This window comes from Haliotis rufescens, unplaced genomic scaffold (genome assembly GCF_023055435.1).
Source record: "Haliotis rufescens isolate VD_foot unplaced genomic scaffold, xgHalRufe1.0.p SCAF_25, whole genome shotgun sequence".
Lineage (NCBI taxonomy): Eukaryota > Metazoa > Mollusca > Gastropoda > Lepetellida > Haliotidae > Haliotis > Haliotis rufescens.
The window spans coordinates 6,485,270-6,498,320 of record NW_025963946.1 but is presented as its reverse complement, the minus strand read 5'-3'; positions in this window follow the sequence as shown (position 1 = coordinate 6,498,320).

Sequence of the window (13,051 nt, the reverse complement as noted above, 5' to 3'; positions counted from 1 at the left end):
GATGTAGTAGCGGGCAAGGCTCCGGTTAGGGCAGTAAACACAGAACAGGCTACATGGGTGTGAGTTGACAGCTGATTTTATTTGCGCACACGCAAGTTGTTTCTGAACTCACTGTGTGGCAATGAGCTGGCAACTATGTCAGCGTTGGCAGATCACAGGCATCGTAACATCGATAGCCATATTCTTATAGAGATCCTGAACACAACAAATTAAATGATCCACTGATTTGAATCCGGTCCACAGAACCACTGATTTCCTTCAAGTGTAAGTGACCAACTAATTTAGCAAAGTCAGCAAAAAAACAGAAGAAACCTTTTACTTACATAACACAGAAGCTGGGAAGGAAAACAAAGCAAGACGCTTGTGCTGTTGGTGACTGTATAGGTGAAAGTGGCTATTGTTATGTTAGTAGTTATGTAAGTACTGGAGCTAGTCTAATTGTTGTTGTTTTCATACTGCTCAAGTAATCTAGCTTGAGACAGAAACAGGTTAAAACAGAAACAAGACAATTAAAGGACTTTACTAAAATATTTACAAAATAGCAATAAAATCAACTCGGCCACACTTAGACGAGAGATTTTGTGTGCCTCTGTTCACCCAGCAGTGACTGGGTACCCGGTAGGATGAGATGGTGATGAGGATGTTAACCTTCTAGGTCCTCATAAGGCAGCTTGGGTTGTATACACCCCAGAGAGATGGAATGAAATTTTGGCGTACAGCTGATCCATTGACCATAGTAATAATGTAGCGCATGCTTTAGTGAGTGAGTGAGTGAGTGAGTTGGGCTTAACGCCGCTTTTAACATTATTCCAGTTATATCACGGCGTGTCAGCTTAATGTGGGAGGAAAGCCCGAAGTGATGCAGGTCTCAGACGTTTACCACTTCGGTGAAACCCACGAGCACGGGTATGGTGCTGACAAACCTAGAAACATAATCGGGGCGAACCGGGATTCGAACCCACAATCATAGGTTTCTGGCGTGTTCAAGGGACGCAACTCTGCACAGCGAATCGGCGCCTTAGACGACTGGGCCACCCGTGCCCCCGCTTTAGGGTGTGGATATCATTATAAATATGCTCATTATTATTGTCACTGATTACACTCGTCCAGGTCTAAACGGACCTCTGTGACATGAACTGTCCATTGTAAATGCAACAGTTAATGTATTAGGTGTTCAATCAGTTGTCTATTTCAGGTAACCTTGTGCGTATATCTAAGCAGTGTGCTCGACAGTGAGTTCGTGACGTTGACTCTTACGTCACACCCCAGTGTGACGCCATTAGACATTACACCATGAAATTGTAGAATGCTTTATGCTGGTTACTTAAAATGAGGTTTCAATTTTCTGACTGATACCTCTAAATTGAGTCTTTTAACGGGACAAAACGTGCATATGAATATATCGATAGTCTATATATTGATCCATAAAAACATGGCTGATGTAATCCATCATAACTGCATACGTTCGATATCGGAACATTATACGATGCTTCTGACGTCCTGGGCTGTAAGTGTAGGATAAAGCACGTCCGAGGGTTTTATGGTATTTCAAACACGCAGGATAAAACTGAGGCGCATGAGCCCCGTGGTTTTATCCCAAGGCAGTCTCCAGTTTATTGCACCTCACTCGACTAGAAATTCTTGACAGAGTTTGGCTTTATGGCCTTTTTTCAAATTATAATATTTTGATATTAATGGAAACTTATAGCGACTGTGTTACGCACAATATATACCTCAATGCAGTCACGTGAAAGCATTGGAGGCTTTTACCTTAAATGTGTTTCATGTTAAACATGGTGTTAGTCAAGGTCAGGTTCTATCAGCAATGCTTTCTACCTCTATACCAACGACCTGGCATCCTATTAGCTAACGATACTACTTTGTTAAGCAGCTCGCCTGATGGAGTGCAGTATCTGATCGATGTAGACATATGAAAATAGAAGGCATCTGCAATGTAATGTCAGTAAAAGAGCATTTCTATATTAGCAGATATGTTTGTCAACATGTATTTACTGGTACGCAAGAAATTCCTGAAAAGGAAAATGTGACCGATGCTGGATTGCTTGTGAGCACATGAAAAACATCATGAGAACCACTTAATACTGGTATCTACGGAAGCGTAGTGGGGCCACGATGAATTTTGTTTGTCTAAGTATCTCCTACGTAGGACTTAGTATGGACTAGAATAACTATCTCCCACGTAGGACTTAGTATCTCCTACGTAGGACTTAGTATCTCCTACGTAGGACTTACTATCTCCTACGTAGGACTTACTATCTCCTACTTAGTATGGACTAGAATAACTATCTCCTACGTAGGACTTACGTAGGAGATAATAAGTCCTACGTCGGAGATACTTAGACAAAAACAAAATTCACCGTGGCCCTACTACGCTTCCGTAGGTATCTGAAAAACACCTAATGTTAGACATTAAAAATGATATTCAAAGTCAATATTTTAGTTGTCTAAATCCTACCCCAACAGTCAATATATGGGAATAGGTGATATTACCATGTGGAGTATTAACTTGTTATGTATGACGTAAACTGCCATCTTGAGGAATACGATATGTTTGAAAAAGCCAATGTTATTTCTGTAAACAAGATTCAACGTTTTTCTAGACGCCTCCGTAGTTGAGGAAGTTTATAATTGCAATGATTTCGTATCAAGTGTTTGTTTTCAGGGCTAAGTATATTGATTGTATCGACATTTTCCTGATCGAAACTATGCACATGCGCACCATGTTGTGAGTGAGTGAGTGAGTGAGTGAGTGAGTGAGTGAGTGAGTGAGTGAGTGAGTGAGTTTAATGTGAGATGAAATCTCGAGGTGACGCAGATCTTAGACGTTTACCACTTTGGTGAAACCCATGAACACGGGTATGGTGCTGACAAACTTAGAAACACGATGGGGATTTGAATACTCGATCACATGTTTCTTATGTGCCCAAGGGACGCAACTCCGCACCGCGATTTGCGGCGCCTTAGGCGACTGGGCCATCAAAGCCCTGTCATATTGTCAGTTTGTGCAGGGAATCTTTCCAATTATATATATATATATATATATATATATATATATATATATATATATATATATATATATATATATATATATATAATGTGGTCATAGTGATATAAAAGTATGGTAACCACGCAAATAATTTTAACAAGAGTAATGATAATGATTGTCATCACAGTTATTTACTATGCTTTAAAGGTTTTAATATTTTCAGATGCATCTTCAGTTATAATTTACTTTGAATAAAACTTAGGAGAAATATTTTAGCACTATTAAATTTGTTACTGCAGTAACATTTGAACCGAATAAACTCATGTATATAATGAATTTTAGTATGATATCTGATTTGGTCTAATGTCATTTCAACCCTTCTTGAAAACTATTTTATGTGTGATTCTTTCAACGACTTCACCACCTACATCACGTAGACTAAAAGGAAGCAAACGTAAAATAGATTTAGTTTGTCAATAAATGTATGCACTCGCTAAATATGTAACTGCCTGTTTTGTTATAATTGTGATATTACTGATTCGTGCTGATCAAATGGGTTATTGTATTTCTAAAATACAGATGATCGTACAGTAAAGATACAAGTTGTCCTGTACTTCTATAGAATGTGTCACCCCATAATGCTTAATCATTGAGTTTGTGAGTTTGGTTTTATGTATAAAAGATTCAATTTAGATTAGACACTGACTAATGGACCAAGCTTCACGTTAACACATCTGTACATGTAACCATGGTAACATGTGTAATGAGCATATAATAGGCTTTCAAGGCAATAGTTCACAGTTACAAACGCGAGTGAGTGAGTTGGGTTTGAAGCCGTCTTCAACAGTATTCCAGTTATATCACCGCGTGTCAGCTTAATGTGGGAGGAACGCTCGAAGTGATGCAGGTCTCAGACGTTTACCACTTCGGTGAAACCCACAAGCACGGGTATGGTGCTGACAAACCTAGAAACATAATCGGGGCGAACCGGGATTCGAACCCACAATCATAGGTTTCTGGCGTGGACAAGGGACGCAACTCTGCACAGCGGGGTAGAATTGGTCTGGTAGGAGGAAAGTATGAAATAGAACAATCGTCTGAAACCGACCAATCGTCAGCTACATTAATAACGAGTATGTCCCCCGTTGGAATCGATAGCGACCTGACATCTCCTTCCCCATGGAAGAGACGAGTATGCGAATCACATCCTGGGGAATGGTAGCCCACTCGGCCTGCAACACAAAAGCCAACTGCTGCAAAGTCTGGGTTTGTGGTTGACGCCGTCTATCCTATTCGTCCCACAGGTGCTCTATTGGGTTCTAATCCGGGGATCTCGAGGACCAGGGGAGAACATCAACGTTGTTGTGTAGACAGGCTCTTGTGATCCGTGCTGTATGCGGTCGAGCGTTGTCCTGCTGGAATACACCGTTGCCGTTGGCTGCAATTGGGAGGACGTGTGGTAAGAGAATTTCGTTGATGTATCTTTGCCCTGGATATGGACCAGACCTGATCTATCATCATGAGAGATAGCCGCCCACTTCATAACGCTACCCCCACCAAACCTGTCCACATCCTATGCGCTCTTCCATCCCCTCGCATCCGGGCGCTGAACCAGAAATGTCTGGTTACTTCGGGAAATTTGTCACTGACATTATAACACATTAAACCTCTTCATTTTGCACCTCTTTGTCCGCTAATTTTTCTTTTAAGGCCAAAAATATCCGTTTGGCGTTTCTTTTTTTGAAGAGTATACTATTTGCCTCTTCTGCGTGTTAATCTCAACCTGTAACACATCTGTACACGTATCTGGACTCCCCCGCCGTAATATTGCTGGAATAGTGCTCAAAATGGCGTAAAACAATACTCACTCTTACTCACATTATTTCCAGCTTTCCTCTAGTCATCAGAGCTTAGAATGAGCTGCGAATTGGCGTACAATGCACAAAATAAATCGGCATTACTCCTTTCATTTTAAGTTGCGTGGTTAGGATATAAATTTTATTTTTTTTAAATACACTTAACATATATTCATAGCTGCGATGACGTGCCGTACTCTCAGCAGTGTGTGAGTTGTTTCGAACGTACAGTCAGGATATAAGGTGATTTGCTGAGTCATATAAATGTGCTACTTGAACGCAGGCCCACAGGAAGGTAGGAAGTTCATAGTGGGGGGCTATTCCCGGGGCAATATTATCAATAGGTGGAGGAATCGATCCTCGCCAATAACATGTCTATATCACCACTCGTATGACCTGACAGAGTTGATATGTTCATGACTTCGAGAAACAATGTGTTCTTCATGTACATATATATCCCCTCGCATCCGGGCGCTGAACCAGACATGTCCCCATCGCAGTTGAGATCATACCCTGTGTTGATGACACCAATGCAGTCGTTGTTGGCGATTTTGTCGACTCAATATGACGCGTCGAACAGGACGTCTTGCTCATAGACCTGCTGCTCTGAAACGGTTTCGTACGGTTTGGTCGGAAAATCTGCGCAGTCCGGGTATTTGGGATGCGGTTGAGGTGGCTGTGGTCGTCCTTCCACGTAGGTGGCGCAGTCGGATGTAGCGATCTTGGGCTGAGGTGGTTACTCTTTGTCGTCCCGACCTTGGCCGATCACGTGTTGACCCATGCTGTTGAGGTCGATCCCATAGCCTTGTGATGGTGCTGGGCGCTACATTGAAAATTCAGCTGGTCGGGATTCCTCTTGCTGCAAGCGGCCTATGACGTTGTTTCATTGCACTTCTGTTAATCTTGGTATGTTGTTGAACTGTCACTGTTCGATTGACGCAGATGACAGGCAATCAAAACCCCTGTACTTTAATACCGTTTATAGTGCTGCTGCACGTGCAGTACGTGCAGCTCCATGGCCCTATCGTTAATGGTTTGCATGTCCTTGTTGTGATCATTTTTATCCGGGAAATTTGTCACTGACATTATAACACATTAAACCTCTTCATTTTGTCCGCTAATATTTCTTTTAAGGCCAAAAATATCCGTTTGGCGTTTCTTTTTTTGAAGAGTATACTATTTGCCTCTTCTGCGTGTTAATCTCAACCTGTAACACATCTGTACACATCCCTGGACTCCCCCGCCGTAATATTGCTGGAATAGTGCTCAAAGTGGCGTAAAACAATACTCACTCTTACTCACATTATTTCCAGCTTTCCTCTAGTCATCAGAGCTTAGAATGAGCTGCGAATTGGCGTACAATGCACAAAATAAATCGGCATTACTCCTTTCATTTTAAGTTGCGTGGTTAGGATATAAATTTTTTTTTTTTTAAATACACTTAACATATATTTATAGCTGCGATGACGTGCCGTACTCTCAGCAGTGTGTGAGTTGTTTCGAACGTACAGTCAGGATATAAGGTGATTTGCTGAGTCATATAAATGTGTTACTTGAACGCAGGCCCACAGGAAGGTAGGAAGTTCATAGTGGGGGGCTAATCCCGGGGCAATATTATCAATAGGTGGAGGAATCGATCCTCGCCAATAACATGTCTATTTCACCACGCGTATGACCTGACAGAGTTGATATGTTCATGACTTCGAGAAACAATGTGGTCTTCGTGTACATATACTACTCAAAAGAAGTTATGGATCACCTGATTCTTTCATATTACTATAGTTAATCTCTCATGTCATGACAGATTAACTTTACCAATATGAAAGAATCGGGTGATCCTTAACTTCTTTTGAGTAGTATATATGCATGGAATATTAGTTGAAGAAAATATTATAAAACTTCATTTGTCTAATGTAGTAAGTGATTTCACATGACAGTACGACCCGTGAAGATTCCGGGTTAGAATAGGTCTTCAGCAACCCATGCTTGCCGTAAAAGGTGACTATGCTTGTCGTAAAAGGCGACTAACGGGATCGGTTGGTCAGGCTCGCTGACTTGGTTGAAGCGTGTCATCGATCCCAATTGCGTGGATCGATGCTCATGATATCAATCACTGGATTGTCTGGTCCAGACTCGATTATTTACAGACCGTCGTCATATAGCTGGAATAATGCTGAGTGCGGCGTTAAACAACAAACCAACCAACCAACATGACAGTAAACTACGGTTATAACGAACTAAAATTGACCACCAATTTTAATTCGTAATAACCGTAGTTCGTTATAGGCATATATACAGCATATGTACAACAAATGACCGGGACTAAAAAATAGGTTCGTTATATCGGTCAGTTCGTTATAAGCGTGTTCGTTATAAACGTACTTTAATGTATATCAGGAAATTTATGGCCTGAATATGTGCGTTGTTTAGTCTACAATGTCATCAAGAACTGGGCAGCGAATCATGAAAAGTATCAATTATGAAATACGTTTAATCTGCGCATCATTTAAAATGAGTGAGTGATTTGGGTTTAATGCGGCTTTTAACATTATTCCAGTTATATCACGGCGTGTCAGCTTAATGTGGGAGGGAGGCCCAAAGGGATGCAGGTCTCAGACGCTTACCACTTCGGTGAAACCCACGACCACGGGTATGGTGCTGACAAACCTAGAAACATAATCGGGGCGAACCGGGATTCGAACCCACAATCATAGGTTTCTGGCGTGGCCAAGGGACGCAACTCTGCGCAGCGAATCGCGGCGCCTTAGACGACTGGGCCACCCGTGCCCCCGCATTATTTAATAGGCATGAGTACTGACAAAACTAGCCAATTAATACAGGTCGCACGGACAACAGTTCCTTCATGTGAAGCGGCATACCTTGTTTTGAAGGAGAACATTTTCATTTTCATTTTCCCCGATGAAAACGGTATCCATTACTACAAAAACGAAGGTTGTAGCTGAAACGCGTTAATTCCAGTGGATGCATTGCTAATATGTGCTGTTGTTTGTTTGTTTTTCTTTGTTGTTTAACGCCGCACTCAGCAATATTCTGGCTATATGACGGCGGTCTGTAAATAATCGAGTCTGAACCAGACAATCCAGTGATTGAATGTAAATTAGATAAGATTAAGTCGACATCTGTAGTACAGTGTCAATGTTTTTTATTGTGACGTTCACGGTACATGTAGTAACAACCAGTACTTCTACACATGTTTGAATTGTGTCATCCCCTAGTTATGATATTCTAAACTGAATCGCAATAGAAACGTTACTCCAAGTAACATTGCATGAAAAAGTTGTCATTTAAATATCTGAGTAATTTTTGTCAAAGTTTCTAAAATTTAACACTACCTTGTCCGGAAAAATGAAATTTGATGATAACGGGTCGCCCAAACGCATCACGGCAACGGCCATGGTAACCCGATGCTCGTGAGTTCCGTGCAAATTGAAATACACATGCGTTCTCCCATTTCTTGCCCTGTAAAAAGTTACCCAGATCAGATTACATTCATTCGTTATTGAATTGCTACCACATGCCAAGAATGACAAGAAATCAGCGACACCAAGCCCTTGGACGATTGCAAGCTGGACAAACCGCCCGGCAAGTAGCCAATGCATTTCAAGTATAAGTAAGGACCATATACAGGCTCCAGCAATGGTACCAGACCACCAACACTACAGATGACCGACCACATAGTGGAAGACCAAGGGTCACCACCCGACGTCAGGATCGTCAGATTGTGCGACAGCATCTTCAAGATCGCTTTGTTACTTCTGCGGAAACAGCTCGACAAACCATTGGGACACACCAGTGACACATTAGTGCGGACACCATGCGTCGACGATTGACGAGCAGACACCTCCACTGTCACAGGCCACACCGAGGACCTATTCTGACACCACATCATCGCCGGGACCCTCTTCAGTGGGCAACACAGCACCAGCATTGGCGCCACCAGCAGTGGAGAAGAGTCCTCTTCTCAGACGAGAGCCGTTACTGTATCCCAACAGCAGATGGCAGAGAGAGAGAGTCTGGAGACACCGTGGGGAACGTTATTCGGATGTTTTTGTTGTTGAGAGAGACTCGTGGGGTGGTCCGAGCATCATGGTGTGGGGTGGAATTGGTCTTGCACAGAGGGTCGGCCCTGTGGTCTTCCAGAACATCGGTCAAGGGAGAGGCAATGGTGTCACAGCAGCCCATTACATTGATCAAGTCTTGAGACCACACGCCATACCTCATTTGGCACGTTACCGCAACCACGAGGTTTAGCATGATAAAGCCCGTGCCCACACTGTGAGAGCAACAAGAGACTTCCTCCAGCAGAATGGCATCCGAACCATGCATGGGCCTTCCCTCAGTCCCATTGAGCACCTGTGGGACGAGATTCCAAGACGGCTGAATGGCGTCCATCCAAGCCCGAGTGTGGGCTCAAGTGCCAATTGCCTTCATCAACCGCCTCATCCATTCCATGTATCGACGTTGCACGGCAGTCATCAATGCACATGGCGGACAATCACTCCCCTCTGCTGGTTCCGCAAAGTTGATGACACCTTTGTCATCCTATATCCCAACAATGACCCCAGAACTCTATTGGACCACCTGAATTCCCAAAACCCACGAATGCAGTTCACCATGGAGGAAGAAGCCAATCGACAGCTCCCCTTCCTCGATGTACTCGTACAGATAGATAATAACGACAAACTCCAGACCACTGTTTATCAGAAACCTACCCATACAGATCAATACATACACTATGCCTCCAACCATCCACCTCAAGTCAAGATAGGAATTGTTTCAACCCTAGCAAGACGAGATCACAACATCTGTCCCGCGAAGCAACATCTAACTACTGAACTAAGCCACCTCAAACAAGTATTTACACAGTATAACCTCTATAACCTCTATCCTGAGCAACTAGTACAACAGACGATAAAGAATATCACCAAGAAATCTCAGAAATCCCGCGTCAACAGTCTGCACCCTTTGTGATCAGCCTCTCCTACTATGGAACAGTTAGCCACAAAATCCAGAGATTCTTAAAGAAACAGGCCAACATTGATGTAGTTTTCAAGAGAAGTCATACCATTCAGAACACAATTAAAGCCACGAGGAAACCACCATCCAACCACAATCTAGAACCATCAGGAGCAGTGTACCACATCCCGTGCGATTGTGGACAAGCTTACATAGGAGTAACATCAAGGCCCCTAAAAACCCGAATAAAAGAACTTCAAAGCTCAGTCGCCAGGTATGACTCTAAATCAGCTCTATCAGACAACATCCGTGACAACCCAAGCCACAGCATCCAGTAGGAGAGTCACAACCCTCGCCACCAACCTCAAAGACTTCAAGATCAGGAAACTACAAGAAGCCATCAACATCAAAAGACTCCAGCCGTCAATCAACCGTGACCAAGGTTATTACATACCCCTGGCGCACCATCAACTCATCAAAGACCCCAATCAGCCATAATCCCGTTGTTTATTTACTGGCTTCCTCCTTTGTTTATGTCACTGACTTCACCGATGATTGTCATCACTACCCTTGTGTGTACATAACAGGCTTCTCTACTCCAGTATAGACCGCCTCCGTGGTCTAGTGGTAGAGCGTTCGCCCGGGTTCGATCCCCGACCGCGTCATACCAGAAGACGTTAAAAGATGGTACTTGTTGTTACCCTGTCTGGCACTCGGCATTAAGGGGCTAAAACAAGGACTGGTCAGCTCGGAGTCAGTATACTGTGTCTGAGTGGGGTATTCATGTTAAACTGCGGTATGGTATCTCAGTGAGCTAGCACTATAAATCGGCATCAGTCCGGACTAGTACAAGCAGCCACAAACACACACACACACGTGCATGCACGTCGCTATATAAGTGCAATTATCTTGGACGCGACGTTAAACCCAATTTCACCTCACCTACTCCAGTAAAATAATATCTACTCCAGTGTATAAACATTGCCTCCTACTTGTATATATACTTGCCAACCACACTCTGTAAATCACATGCTTGATAACGTTGTTAGAACCTACACCGAAACGTCGCTCTTAATTGCAATAAAGAAATTGTTCATCCATAAATTCTTATCCTTACTTAGTACTCCAACTTCTAAATGCCTATCAAAGAAGAGATACTGACTTGTGATGCCATTTTCTAAGAGACTAGTGTTGTGTTTCACTCTAAGAACATTTGACACGTTAATTTCAACCTTGATGATCAGTTTTGCAAAGTTGTATCTCTTTAATATGTCTCAAAGTATGTTCCCAGTGTTTGGACAAATAAGGTTTCTCATATATCTATCCATGATGACGTTTCTATTCGGTTCAGGATATAAACAAATAAAATTAACACCATCAAGAAATGTATGGTGGTCCTTCAGATGAACTGTCAAGACTTGAGAATTTTTTGTCTTGAGATTGTTTAGGGATTGTAATCATTTTATGGTCGATGAAGGGACATTGGTCTAACTTGTTTATCCAGAATTTGTTGTGTTGTATAAGTTTACATGGATTAATTAAATACAGCTCTTACACATGGAATTTTAACATTACGTAGGCATGCTAGTAAGAAAGGTATGTAACAAGATGGTGGAAGTTAGCGATAGTTTCGTAACCGTCCATGTTTAGAAATTACATCTGTCAAGTAGGCAAATCGATCCAAAATTCGGCACTGACAAATTATGTTAGAAATAGGCAAATAAATTGTCAATGCAAGAGGATAACAAGCCTAGATTTTCTGCCGAAACAGATTCCACTTAGCGTAAATGGCAAATAGCTGTGGAATTATACGAATGGACCACTAAAAATCAGTGATGTCCTGGCCTACTGGTAGCACCCTCCAGCCATACAATTTGCATAAAAAAGTAAGTATTTATTGCAAAGAATTCCTATACTGCTTCTAACAGCAAATTGCATCATGGTCTAAGAATGGGATGTCATACAGCCTTGCGATTAATTGCAACCTTCGCGCTAAGATTGACACAGCGAATTAAGATCGAGGTACGGTTGCTTCGTGAAGACTTCAGAAATATACCTTAATGCCCGTTGCTGAGGATCCAAACATAGCAAGTGAAAGTTGGTTTACGCAGCAGTTTTACTGTTCAAGCTACATCACGGCTGACCCGTGAAGATCCGGGGTAGAATAGGTCTTCAGCAACCCATGCTTGCTGTAAAAGGTGACTATGCTTGTCGTAAAAGGTGACTAACGGGATCGGGTGGTCAGGCTCGCTGACTTGGTTGATGCATGTCATCGATCCCGATTGCGTGGATCGATCCTCATGTTGTCAATCACTGGATTGTCTGGTCCAGACTCGATTATTTACAGACCGCCGTCATATAGCTGGAATATTGCTGAGTGCGCCGTTAAACAACAAACCAACCAACCAACTAAACTTAACGGTTTAGGTTTACTTTTGCTGAGGTTATTTTGTGTAATTGGGCCTTTACAGTCGCTCGTGCGCAATCATTCCTAACAGCTCATAGGAACATACAAACAGAAATGTGAGGGCACTGTTCCTACCTTCCTAGAACGTGGATGTTCGTTAACCATTGCTATATCTACTTTGCAATCTTACCAGTAGCATGTTTGTCGTTGGTAACACGCTTTTCTAAGTGTTAGGGATGTGTGGTCACACCCCATTCCGTGATCGAGAGAGTTACGCACTTCTCGCGCTGTCGTCTGGTCCACTCCAAATCAATCGTGTGGCTGTTGGTCACGTGCGCAGGCCAAGAGACCAGAACCTACTTCTTGGTTATCAGATCAATCATCAGACTGAGCAGCTATACGCCTATACATGGTGTTACCCCTCCTCCAGGCTGTCATCGCATCGGCGTACAGTGTATGTACATCTCTCGGCAGTCAAGGTGAATACGCTCCAAAGTCCAGAACTTTTGAACCCCAACTTCGCTGTCCCATCCAAGTGTATTTTTTGTATGCTTCGGCAAGGCTGTGTATTCAGACAATATGTTTTACGTTATTGCCTTGCACACACGAGACAGCGTTTGTGAACGGAAGACGTTGTATGCAGGAGCGTTGTGAACAGACGACGTTGTGTGCAGACAGTGTTGTGAACAGACGACGTTGTGTGCTGGCAGCGTTGTTAACAGACGACGTTGTGTGCTGGCAGCGTTTTAAACAGACGACGTTGTGTGCAGACAGTATGGAAAACAGATGACCTTGTGTGCTGCC